This window comes from Pelecanus crispus, chromosome W (genome assembly GCF_030463565.1).
Source record: "Pelecanus crispus isolate bPelCri1 chromosome W, bPelCri1.pri, whole genome shotgun sequence".
Taxonomy (NCBI): domain Eukaryota; kingdom Metazoa; phylum Chordata; class Aves; order Pelecaniformes; family Pelecanidae; genus Pelecanus; species Pelecanus crispus.
In genome coordinates, this window is record NC_134675.1 from 19,006,615 (window position 1) to 19,020,476 (window position 13,862).

Genomic DNA, 13,862 nt, shown 5'->3' on the forward strand with positions numbered 1-13,862 from the left:
CACATAATTTCCCAGAGAAGCATGGTAAATTATTTAGGTTACGCTTTTCATTGTCTTTCTGATGAAAATACGAACTCTTACCCTGCAATGTAATTCTCTTTCCCAACTCAGCTCCTACTTCACAAATATTGCATCACTACAACTTTTTTCCTCTTTTACTTACTTTGGAGTTTAGCATTGCTCAGAGCCCTCTTTCAATTATTCTATATTTGTTGATTAATTTATAACACTGAAATTCTGTACAAAGAGGAGCTTTTACTCTCTCTCCCACCACAAAAGATGACATTCCACTAGTGTCTGGCAACCTAATTAATGCATGTTTTGGGTTAAGACTCAGACTCACAGACAGCAGGTGAAGGAAGGTGTATGTGTGCATACACATGTACACCCTCTTAGTAAACAAGAAGTTAAAAACAACAACAACAAAACGCTTTCCAGATTCTTCCAGCTTCTGTTAAGAATTATCTAAAACTTAAATTACTTGATTTAGTTCACAGTTCTGAAGAGTGTTAGCTTTGCCTCTCTGCTGAGGTCCAAAATGTCTAGAGTAATGTAGTTGACCAGCATAGTGAGAGACCACTAGATTAAAACCCTACAGTGGAGGAAGCAAGCCTGTGATGAACATTGTGTCCAACATACACCCATAAAAGCACATAGTCTCCTGACAAGACAACTTCGTAGCACATAATAGCCCAGTTAACAGAGTTGAAGTGAGGTCAAGCATGGAATTCTAATTTTATTTGAGTTTTGTTCTAATTTTTTTTTATCCTCCTGACTTTTTTCATTGTAAGATCACAAATAACTTGTGTACATATTGGTTCCGAATAAAACACTGACATGAGTTTATTGTTTCTCTCAGTTGGAATTTCTTAGAGGAAAAATGTTGCCAAAACAATTTAATAGCATATACAAAATTGAGTGCATTTTGACCCAAATGACTATAAATTAACCTAAAAAAAAGGAAAGACAGTAATTTCTTCATTTTCCAAACAAACCAGGAAAATAACTGCAACAAAAGAGCATTTCAAACAGTCACTGAACAATACTGTGAAAGCATGTTTGTCAATAAAGGTAAAGACAGTTCCTTTAGAGGAAAGAGGAGTTCTACAGCCTAAGGCTGAAAGCTGTGTGTTTTGAGAAGTGTGCTGTAAAAAATTTAAATATTTGAGCTTCATTAATCCTTGATGTACGTTCAACAAAAACAGAACTACCCCACTCAAATTTGAACCATTTCACTCCTCACAAAATTGTGTTTTTAGAGGAGCAAGACAGGTTTCCTTTCAAGTGCCTAAAAGATGTGTTTTGAATTTATTTCAAAGGTGCAGCTTTTCTCAAGATCATATTGAGGACTGTTCCATTCTCATGCATGATAGTGTTGCTCAAGGCTGTTGCCAAATGTCACGGTACCACTTGTGACTGCCACGGGGAGAAAGGGAAGTTTTCACAATAGGAATTGTGCAATCAGATTAGCCAGTCCAAGGAGGATTATAAAGATGTGAATGATCAATGCTGGCCATGTCAGGTGCCCAGCATGATGCAGGGAGATCACGTAGATGAGGGATGGATACACGAATACAAAGGCCAGATGCACATGTCGTTCCAGAGTATCTTAAGGGGGGAGAAGAAGAAATAAAAGCAAAAAAAGAATGTTTGTGTTAACTCTTATTTCTTGTTGCCATTTTTTCCCCCTCAAACCAATGAACAGTCTGACTGAACAATAACTATTTGCAGTCACTAACCATCAATTTCTGTTCCTTGCTGTCCTTTACTGGCACTGAATTATCCCCCCCTGTGCCACTCAGCCCCCTGCCACCCCATACCTGCACTCTAACATGCCTCTGTTGTTTCAGTCACATCCCCAGCTGCTTCTGGGGACTGACCCCCTATCTTTGACTTGATGTTTTTACTTTCTTTGGGGAAATTTATCAACACACAACAGAAAAATACCGGACAGTGCATCCTTTACTGTCAGAACTGCAAGTCTCATTGCACCCCAGCCATCTGAGGACACATGTTAAAGCATGAGAGCATGAAAATTCTCTTGAATCTGCAACTTTAATTTTAAATTATTTAATGAGCTCCTAACAAACCATTCTCCAGATCTGAAAATATCAACATGCCCTCCTGGTAACACGATCAACCACAGCAAGTGAAACATTTAACTGTTCTTTTTCTAACCACTCCCTTGGTTACCAAAACCTTCTGATTATTTTCCCCTACTGTGAGTTTCCACCTACTAAGCTATACTGCAACCAAATGTGCATTATTAACTAACAACATATTTTATTTCAAATATTTAAACATTCCTTTAGACAGTAGAAACATCATAATACAGAGTGACTACCTGCACAACAAAATAAGACTATATAGACAATTTATCAGCTGGAAATTCACTGTTCAAAATGTTTGGTTACTATGCACAGTGAACACATTTGCAGAGGTCAGGATCAGTTTGCAGAGAAATGTATTGCATTATATTTATTTGAAATTAATAACTAGACCATCTCTATTGCTGGAATAAGAAAATTTTCACTAAAAGGAGAGGTAAAAAAAAAAAAAGGAAACGGAAAAAACCTCAAAGATCAGCTACTGAGCAAAAGCAAGTTATTTTGCTGCACTGGTCAGACCCAAGCCTGTCATTCTTTTTTTATAATTGCAGATTTATATATTTTTAAAAACCTCCTTCTCCTGGTTGCTGTAGGAAAGATGCAAACCAGGAATGAATGACAATGATTACAAATATGATGGTGTCAAATATAGAAAATAAAACTGATTAGATAAATTCCTCTAATCCTTCTCAATTACATACATCCTAGGTGTTTATTAACATGGTAAATTTAAGACATCATTCAGAAGTACTTTTAGTCACTTTTCCCTTTGAAGTTACTTGCTTTCTTGGGTTTTATCACAGACTTTCAAATCAGCTTCAAATGGTCTTAATATAAAACTTGAGAGAAACCACACAATAACCAAGCAACTTTTCTACTGACACCATATTCTTTGATGTGTATAGTTACGAGGTCCTCAAATATGGCTCCAATGAAACTTGGGGAATCATCCCAATCACCTCAGATACAGAGGCACAATTACAGATAGCTGCTTGTCAGAACTTTAAGAGCTGTTTGTTTATACTTTTAAATCATTATTTACAACTTAAAATAGCATATATAAAGATACAATTACCTGCATTCATACAGTTCTTCTTCAACATCAAGAGGTAAACATGCAGTAACACCACGAGCAAGTTCAATGTGCAAGCAACGCTTACTTTATGATACCTCCTATGTTTGGATAAAATCTTGCCATTGCTACTCCAGCTCCTAGAATTGCTACATTCAGGACGAGCACATGGAAAACACTACACGGAAGTGAGGAAAGAGTGTTAAAATCTATGCTGTATTTATTACAAAATAATACCATTATCCTTCATTTACACTAACATTTTACTGGTACATGGATGGTGTTTCTATTTGCACAACTCATTCTATTAAAGCTAATTAATTTCAAAGCAAACATAACATCTACTGAATATTCAGTGTGCCAAACTCTAAATATCTAGTGTTTTGACTCAAAATATTCTTAAGGAGTAAGTATGTGTAATTTGGCACTTCTTCTGAAAAAACACCATATGTGGTACTCAGCACTCAAGTATTTCAGATGGATATTCAAATACCAAAGAAACAATACTGTATAACTTAATTCCCACAAGAAAGAATTAGCTTTTTCAGAGAATGATCTGAATTGCTCAAAGTGAACTAATGGAAACCAGAAGAAAGGAAAAGACGCATCATTGAGTGGAAAACATTACATAGATTACTAGGGGGAAAAAACCACACCTTAATATTTGACCTCTAATGCATTTTGATAGAGGATAAACATTTAGGATGTTGGATGTAATTTAATACATGAAATGCATACTATTTATGTTGGATTTTTTTTGTTGAATTTGGTTTTACAAATAATTTCCTGTTGCTTTCCTTTTTGCATTAAGGATGAAAAAAATGGAGATTTTCTGTTCTCCAAAATCATCTTTTAATGCATGAGACAAACTCAGTATAGGTATTATGCACAGAGCTCAGACTCAGGAGAGTATAACTTTTCATTGGAGAATATGAAATGTCAGCATATTTTAACATAAGGTAAAGTCAGGAAATATAAAAAACACTGTGATAATTTGGTCACACAGCTGTTTCTATGAAGGGAAAAAAGAATTCACACAGAGGAAACATACATACACTTACAGTTTTTGTTTATTCTTCTGAATATTTCATTTCTTAAAATAAACAAAATTTGTAAGCTGATGCTACTGTTTTCTTAACTATACAAAGTATCTGTATTATGGAGGATGTCACTAACTAACAAGCTTTTTAAAAGTGACCACTTCCATGGCTGAAAGGCTGGCTGCCAGCTTACAAGTTAGGAAGAAAGATTAGAGATGTAGAGTAGTCTCATTAAAGTTTAAGGGAATGGAGGTAATTTAAATACAAAGAAATAATTTAAGATATGGACTATTTCTAACATTTGCTCTTAAAATTTGATTTTAAAAAGACATAAATAACATCTTTAATTTTGTACATGGCATTTTAAGTGGTACAAGAAGAGGTACACCTCAGAGACTGAAGATAGCAGTGGGAATACAGCAGCTGAAACTTTAACAAAAACATCATCAGATATAAACCTCATAAAACCCCAAGAATAAAAAATAAAATCCCAAGAATTAGACTTATTAGGGAAAGATGATCAAACATTTACTGCTTCTCTCATATTGCTAAGGGAAGCCAATTAACTAAACTGTTCACAAAAAAAAGTGTTTGCCATTAAAATTTACTTCCTCTCTCCACATGCATACGGGAGATTGCAAATCTTACTGTCAGATAACACAATTGAAGCCAAATGTTTCTGAACACAGAAAATGACCACAATTCTTGTTTTTTTTTTTTTTTCTGAGCTTAATCTTTTTTAGCATGATAGATTAAAAAGACTGCAGGCTTAGTTCAGAAACGCTTTACAAATTTGGGTAAGTTCAGATTATTTTAGCAGAAAAACTGAAAAAAGTATTTCATTCTGACAGGCTTAAAAACAGAAGTGATTTTGTAGAGCAAAGTTATTGCTTTTTAAAAAAATAATTCTAGCTTCTTATAACTTCAAAAGCAAAGTGGGGTATGTGTGTGTGTAGTGTGAAATGAAGTATTTTTCAACTTCTTGATCTGGGAAAAAACCCTGTCTTGGGGGGGATGTGTTTTGGCTTAATTGAAAACAATTGTCTCAAAATGCTGGAGCCTCCAAAACAATTCAGTAATAACACAGCACTGCTTTGCAGTTTTATAGAATCATAGAATCATAGAATAAAAGAATCGTTTAGGTTGGAAAAGACCTTTAAGATCATCCAGTCCAACCATTAACCTAACATTACCAAGTCCACACTATACCAATCAAGGGTAGACTAGACTAAACCATGTCCGAAAGTGCCACATCTAACCATTTTTTGAACGCTTCCAGGGATGGTGACTCCACCACCTCTCTGGGCAGCCGGTTCCAATGCTTGACTACCCTTTCCGTAAAGAAATTTTTCCTAATTTCCAATCTAAACCTCCCCTGGCGCAGCTTGAGCCCATTTCCTCTCATCCTATTGCTAACTACTTGGGAGAAGAGACCAACACCCACCTCACTACAACCTCCTTTCAGGTAGTTGTAGAGAGCAATAAGGTCTCCCCTCAGCCTCCTCTTCTCCAGCCTAAACAACCCCAGTTCCCTCACCCGCTCCTCATAAGACTTGTGCTCCAGACCCTTCCCCAGCTTCGTTGCCCTTCTCTGAACATGCTCCAGCACCTTAATGTCTTTCTTGTATTGAGGGGCCCAAAACTGGACACAGTATTCCAGGTGCGGCCTCACCAGCACCAAGTACAAGGGGACAACCACCTCCCTGCTCCTGCTGGCCACGCTTTTCCTGATACAAGCCATGATGCTGTTGGCCTTCTTGGCCACCTGGGCACACTGCTGGCTCATGTTCAGCCGGCTGTCTACCAACACCCCCAAGTCCTTTTCGGCCAGGCAGCTTTCCAGCCACTCTTCCCCAAGCCTGTAGCGTTGCATGGGGTTGTTGTGCCCGAAGTGCAGGACCCGGCACTTGGCCTTGTTTAACCTCATACAGTTGGCCTCGGCACATTGATCCAGCCTGTCCAGGTCCCTCTGCAGGGCCATCCTACCCTCCAGCAGATCGACACTCCCACCCAACTTGGTGTCATCTGCAAACTTGCTGAGGGTGCACTCAATCCCCTCATCCAGATCATTGATAAAGATATTAAACAAGGCTGGCCCCAAAACAGAGCCCTGGGGAACACCGCTCGTGACCGGTCACCAACTGGACTTAACTCCATTCACCACTACTCTCTGGGCTCGGCCACCCAACCAGTTTTTTTACCCAGAGAAGAGTACGCCCGTCCAAGCCATGAGCTGCCAGCTTCCCAAGGAGAATATTATGGGAGATGGTGTCAAAGGCTTTGCTGAAGTCCAGGTAGATGACATCCACAGCCTTTCCTTCATCCTTCATCCACCAGGCGGGTCACCAGGTCATAAAAGGAGATCAGGTTGGTCAAGCAGGACCTGCCTTTCATGAACCCATGCTGGCTGGGCCTGATCCCCTGGTTGATCTGCACTTGCCTGTTGAGTTCACTCAATATGAACTGCTCCATAATCTTTCCCAGCACCGAGGTCAGGCTGACAGGCCTGTAGTTCCCTGGGAATTGTTAGAATTAAGCAGGATCCTCAAGAACAATACCAAAATCAAAAAGCCTGAAAAGGATTAAAATCCATCTGTTTCATGGCAAAAGGTTACACTGTATTTCTCCCTGGAACATCCTTGTGCCTTTTTCTGCCTTTTTGAAACAGCCCGAGTTGTAACCGTGTTATTGGACAACAGATGTTTAACCTGCAAACTATTTTTTTTACCTATGCAGATATTCATACTTCATCTCAGCTCCAAGACAGGAAAAAGCCTTATTCTTAATGGAGAGAAAGGCACTGGCATTTAGAAAAAAAATATCCTTCTAAATAAAGAAGAATCTGGTATCTAGGGCTACCAGTAGCTGTATTATCTGAGATAGTATTTTTCAAAAGATTCTAAGTTTTATGCAGGTGTGCTCCAGAAGGGACAAGCATTTCTCAGAGCCCATGACATTGTACTGGGTTTGTGTGGCAAGGTTTTGGGAGCGGAAGGGCTACAGGGGTGGCTTCTGTGAGAAGCTGCTAGAAGCTTCCCCTGTGTCCAACAGCACCAATACCAGCTGGCTCCAAGACAGACCCACTGCTGGCCAAGGCCAAGCCAATCAGCGATGGTGGTAGCACCTCTGTGATAGCATATTTAAGAAGGTGGAAAAGAAACCAACCAGGCACAACTGCAGCTGCAGTGAGGCGTGAGAATATGTGAGAGGAACAACTATGTAGACACCAAGTTCAGTGAAGAAGGAGGGGGAGGAGGTGCTCCAGGCACCGGAGCAGAGATTCCCCTGCAGCCCGTGGTGAAGACCATGGTGAGGCAGGCTGTCCCACTGCAGCCCATGGAGAACCCCACGGTGGAGCAGGTGGATGCTCAAAGGAGGCTGTGACCCCATGGGAAGCCCACGCTGGAGCAGGCTCCTGGCAGGAATTGTGACCCTTTGGGGGACCAACACTGAAGAACTGCAGCCCATGGGAAGGACCCACGTTGGAGAAGTTCGTGAAGGACTGTCTCCCGTGGGAGGGACCCCACGCTGGAGCAGGGGAAGAGTGGGAGGAGTCCTCCCCTGTGGAGGAAGGAGCAGCAGAGACAACATGTCATGAACTGACCTCAACCCCCATTTCCCATAGAGAAAATTGGGAGTTGAGCCTGGGAAAAAGGGAGGGGTGGGGGGAAGGTGTTTTAAGATTTGTTTTTATTTCTTATGATCCTACTCTGTTTTGATTGGTAATAAATTAAACTGATTTTCCCAAGTCAAGTCTGTTTTGCCCGTGATGGTTAAAAGTCCCCTCCCCCCGAACAAATTGCAGATGTAGAATATGCTGCTTTGAAGTCAGAAAATGAAATATTAAAGACATCACTGACCTTTGAAAAGGAGAACTGTGAGAAATTTGGGACACGAGTAGATACCCTCATGATTGGAAAACAAAACTTAAAAACCGAAAATAGGGAACTTAAAATTCTATTAGCCTCAGCTGAAAGGCAAGAAAAACAACTGCAGGAAAAGTTAAATATCTTACTAAATCAAATGCTGTCCTCAGTCTCGGCTAAACAAATACGCATATTAATTCATTATGCAGATCCTGAGACATGGGATGGAGACATCTGGTATGATAATGACAATGATGAACTGGTGGAAGATCCTGATCTTACCCCAGAACCTGTACCTATACGACCATTGATCAAAACCAATACCAGAAATGAGGGAGACAATGATGTTTATATTACTGTACAGACTGTCCCATGTTCTCCTGCTGAATTAGCAAAGTTACAGGAAAAGTATTCCAGACATCCAGAGGAGTCCGAGACAGCATATGCGTGGCAAGTCTCCCTTATGGGGGGGATCGAATCTTATTAAGCAAGGAAGAAGCAGGAGGCTACTGGGGCCCTGGAGTGTTTTTAACCACTACACTGGGTGATCATAATTACTCATTGACTACACAGGCTGCCTATTGGGCCAGCGACATAGACCCGCAAGAAAGAGGAGATCCCCTTGCTATTAAGACTTCAGGGTTCTCCAATTTGGCTGCATCTGTAAAAAAGGCAGCCTGCATACAAGTAATGTATGAGATGCTAAGGAAATCCCCAATGCTAGCCCCCCATTGATTCAGCAAGGCTAACTCCCCTCATCAGTGGCCTCCCAGGTAGCCTAAAGACATATGTAGCTAATGCCCAGGACCGCATACAAACTACCTGTGCTATGAATGCTGCCATGGCTGCCACGCAGCCCCCATGGGAGCAGGTCCATGTGACTACCTGGAGCGAGTTTGTGCAAGAGATAGTGAATTATGGGCGCTGCATGGGTTGGATCAGATCGACTACTGGGAAACCACCAGAACCCCCCCCGATGGGTTCACCAGGTCCGCACCGCTAAGCATAAACCAGAGTTGAAACCAAAGTTTGACAAGGAACGTAACGATCTTTGGCGTAGAGCCTTGGTGATGGGAGTACTACAACAGTTACTATATGGCACTATCTGACCTCCAAGCTCTAGTACAATCGCTAAACCAAAGAATCGATTCATCAGGGAAAAGTAAAACAGCAGGAAATAAATCGGTTCCTGTCAGACCCATGCCCTCAGCCCCGCAACGAGATTTAATTGATTTAGCAGACACCCCAACAAAAAACTTACATCCCCAGGGAGGACAGGACGGTGAGCCACCCTGCCCGGCGGGTGTTAGCTATACAATGGCTCTTTGATAAACACCATGAACCCATCATTGCCATCCCAATAGGACCAAAGAGAATTTTTGTAGAGTTCCTTGTTGACACTGGGGCACAGATGTCAGTAATTACTAAACAAATGACCAAGGACCTAAATATAAAACCTGGTCACCGTAAAATGAAATTTACAGGGATCGATGGAATTATAAGAGAATGCCCCACAGCAAAAATCACCTTATGGCTCCCCACTGAGCAGAAATTAACCCGCACCGAAGTGTTGGTTGGTGCTGCTAATACCAATATTTTAGGGTTTGATTTGTTGTACGGTAGAACATGGAAAATCCCCGATGGGTCAGTCTGGAGTTTTGCTGGACAAAGTGATGGAAAAATAGCATGGCCTGAGGGGGATGAGCCTAAAACTATAAATTTGTTAGAGGTGTCTACACCTTTACCCCCGTCAAAAATTACAAATATAAAACAATACCCCTTGCCAGCGGCCATGCAATCAGGTATTGACAAGGTGGTGAAAGATTTAGAAAACCAAAACATCATTACCTGTGCACACTCCCCATATAACTCTCCTGTCTGGCCGGTGAAAAAAAACAAATGGACAATGGAGAAATGGAGACTTACAATTGATTACAGGTGATTGAATGCCAATACTGCACCTTTAACTGCTGCTGTGCCAAACATTGTGGAACTGGTAACTCAAATTCAGGGAGCATCTCACTTGTGGATGGCATCCCTAGATGTAAAGGATATGTTTTTCATGATCCCACTCCAGGAACATGATAAGGCCCAATTTGCGTTTACTTGGAAAGGGATACAGTATATCTTTAACAGGCTGCCACAGGGATATAAACTCTCCCCCACCATTGCCCACAACGCCTTGGCAAAGGTTTTAACAGAAATTTCCAGCCCACCGGGCGTCATGATATATCAATATATCGATGACATACTGATAGGAGGAGAAAACTCAGAAGTAGTCAAGCATACCATGAAAGGTGTACGAGAAAAATTGATGACCTTGGGACTAGACATTCCTCCATCCAAATGCCAGGGACCCACACAGGAAGTTAAGTTCCTGGGGGTCTGGTGGATCAAAGGAGCCGTTTCTATTCCCCCAGACACCCTGGAAAACGCAGAGCATGGGCAGGGCCCATCTAGCATGAAGGAGTTGCAGCAAGTTCTGGGAACTTTAGGTGCAAACATATCCCTGGTTTTCCTATTATTGCCCATCCCTTATACAATTTGCTCAGAAAAGGAAAATCATGGGAATGGACTAGACAGCATGAGAACGTGTTAGAATTATTAATAAGAGAACTGAAGCTATTCCAACAGCTAGGCCCCATACACCCGACTGACCCTATCCATGTAGAATGGGGATTCAGTGAACACAGTTCCCATTGTAATCTATGGCAAAAGGGACCAGAAGGGCTGAAGAGACTGCTAGAGTTTAGCTCCCACTCTTTCAATGACACCGAAATATTCAGATCTTGAAAAAGGCTTGCTGTCCCTAGTGTGAGCAGTGAAGCAAGTGGAACAGATAAGGAAAGGACAGAGTGTGATCATTCGGGGGCCTTTCCATCTCCTAGATATAGTTCACAAGGGTATGGCGCCACCCGCAGGTATTGCCCAGAAACCTACAGTCCGTAAGTGGTATGCCAATCTGGAAGGTGTCAATGAAATTATGACCATTACAGAAGGCAACATTAAAATATCTAAACTGCAGAAAGATATAGACAGCACCGTGCTATTCCAAACCCCGCCAAGCAAACCATCTCTGATTCAGGAGGCACCTCCTCTGAGGAAAGACAGGGACCTTAAGGGGGTATGGTTCACTGATGCATCATCTTATAGGCAAAACCATGAGTGGAATTATAAGACCATGGCACTGGAAGTGGCCACGGGGGAAAAGTTAAGCGAAACAGGCAAGGGAATCACACAAGTAGGGGAACTTAGGGCAGTCCTACTAGCTGCACAACAGGGTGCCAGCCATATCTATACCAACTCATATGCTGTTTTTAAGGGAGCCACAGAGTGGGTAGGCCACTGGACAGCCAACGATTGGCAGGTAAATAGAGTCTCAGTCTGGCAAAACAACAGTTGGAAACAATTGCTAAAAATAGGAGAACAAAGGGTGCTGCATATTGGTTGGGTATAAGGGCATGACAGGTCAGTTTCTATCACTGCCCAGTTTAATCAACAAGTCGATAGCCTCACACGACTACAAAAAATTGATGTTGTAAGTGATGACCATGAAAGGGAATGCTTACTTGAATGGTTGCACATAAAACGAGGTCACATCAGATGAGACGACTTGTATCGAGAAGATATAGCCCGAGGATGGCCTGTATCGGAAAACTGTGTGAACAAGTGGTAACTGCCTGTTCACAATGTCAGTTGCTACTTAACAAAGTCCAGCCGAGTAAGGCACCTCCCCTGCATATCCGGAACAGGAAAACATTGTGGCATACCTGGCAGATCATAGAATCGTAGAATCATAGAATTGTTTAGGTTGGAAAAGACCTTTAAGATCATCCAGTCCAACCATTAACCTACACTACCAAGTCCACACTATACCAATCAAGGGTAGACTAGACTAAACCATGTCCCGAAGTGACACATCTACCCGTTTTTTGAACACCTCCAGCGATGGTGACTCCACCACCTCTCTGGGCAGCCTGTTCCAATTCTTGACCACCCTTTCCGTAAAGAAATTTTTCCTAATTTCCAATCTAAACCTCCCCTGGCGCAGCTTGAGCCCATTTCCTCTCATCCTATTGCTAACTACTTGGGAGAAGAGACCAACACCCACCTCACTACAACCTCCTTTCAGGTAGTTGTAGAGAGCGATAAGGTCTCCCCTCAGCCTCCTCTTCTCTAGGCTAAACAACCCCAGTTCCCTCAGTGGCTCCTCATAAGACCAGTGCTCCAGACCCTTCACCAGCTTCGTTGCCCTTCTCTGAACACCCTCCAGCACCTCAATGTCTTTCTTGTATTGAGGGGCCCAAAACTGGACACAGTATTCCAGGTGCGGCCTCACCAGCGCCGAGTACAGGGGCACAATCACCTCCCTGCTCCTGCTGGCCACACTATTCCTGATACAAGCCAGGATGCTGTTGGCCTTCTTGGCCACCTGGGCACACTGCTGGCTCATGTTCAGCCGGCTGTCTACCAGCACCCCCAGGTCCTTTTCGGCCAGGCAGCTTTCCAGCCACTCGTCCCCAAGACTATAGCGTTGCATGGGGTTGTTGTGCCCGAAGTGCAGGACCCGGCACTTGGCCTTGTTAAACCTCATATAGTTGGCGTCAGCCCATCGGTCCAGCCTGTCCAGGTCCCTCTGCAGGGCCATCCTACCCTCCAGCAGATCGACACTCCCACCCAACTTGGTGTCATCTGCAAACTTACTGAGGGTGCACTCAATCCCCTCATTCAGATCATCGATAAAGATATTAAACAAGGCTGGCCCCAAAACAGAGCCCTGGGGAACACCGCTTGTGACTGGCTGCCAACTGGACTTAACTCCATTCACCACTACTCTCTGGGCTCGGCCACCCAACCAGTTTTTTTACCCAGCGAAGACTACGCCCGTCCAAGCCATGAGCTGCCAGCTTCCCAAGGAGAATATTATGGGAGATGGTGTCAAAGGCTTTGCTAAAGTCGAGGTAGATGACATCCACAGCCTTTCCATCATCTACCAGGCGGGTCACCAGGTCATAAAAGGAGATCAGGTTGGTCAAGCAGGACCTGCCTTTCATGAACCCATGCTGGCTGGTCCTGATCCCCATGTTGACCTGCACTTGCCTGTTGAGTTCACTCAATATGAACCTCTCCATAATCTTTCCCGGCACCGAGGTCAGGCTGACAGGCCTGTAGTTCCCCAGGTCTTCCTTCCGGCCCTTCTTGTAGATGGGCGTCACATTGGCAAGCCTCCAGTCATCAGGGACCTCCCCTGTTAACCAGGACTGCTGATAGATGATGGAAAGTGGCTTGGCACTAGATCGACTACATAGGCCCACTACGACCCTCAGGAGGTAAAAAATACATACTGGTAGGAGTGGAAGTCATTTCAGGAGTTACCATGGCTACAGCCGTTATGGCTGCCACTGGGGAAAATACAGTCCATAGTCTGAAGGAATGGTTTAGTACGCTCCCCCTTCTTGAAGAGATTCAAAGCGATAACGGGTTGCATTTTTCAGCTACAGTAGTACAAGACTGGACAAAGGAAGAAGGGCTCTGGTGGGTATTCCATACTTCATACTAACCCCAAGCCAACGGTATTGTTGAATGAACAAATGGATTGGTCAAGTGATTTGCTAAAACCCATGAATCTGGGTGGCATCTGTGATTGTCCAACACCATCTATCAATTAAACAATAGATGGAGTGGAGACAGTTGTCCAAAGATGAAAGCTTTCTGCGCTTCTGCCACAACTTTGATGCCAAAAGCAGACATAAAACCAGGGGAATACCCTACTGGC

General features: G+C 42.8%; 1 pseudogene; it reads right to left on the reverse strand.

Annotated features, from left to right (window-relative positions):
• Nucleotides 1–1,441: 1,441 nt before the first annotated feature.
• The window catches only part of LOC142596473 (neutral amino acid transporter 9-like), a 61,884-nt pseudogene continuing 49,463 nt past the window's right edge, over nucleotides 1,442–13,862 (reverse strand).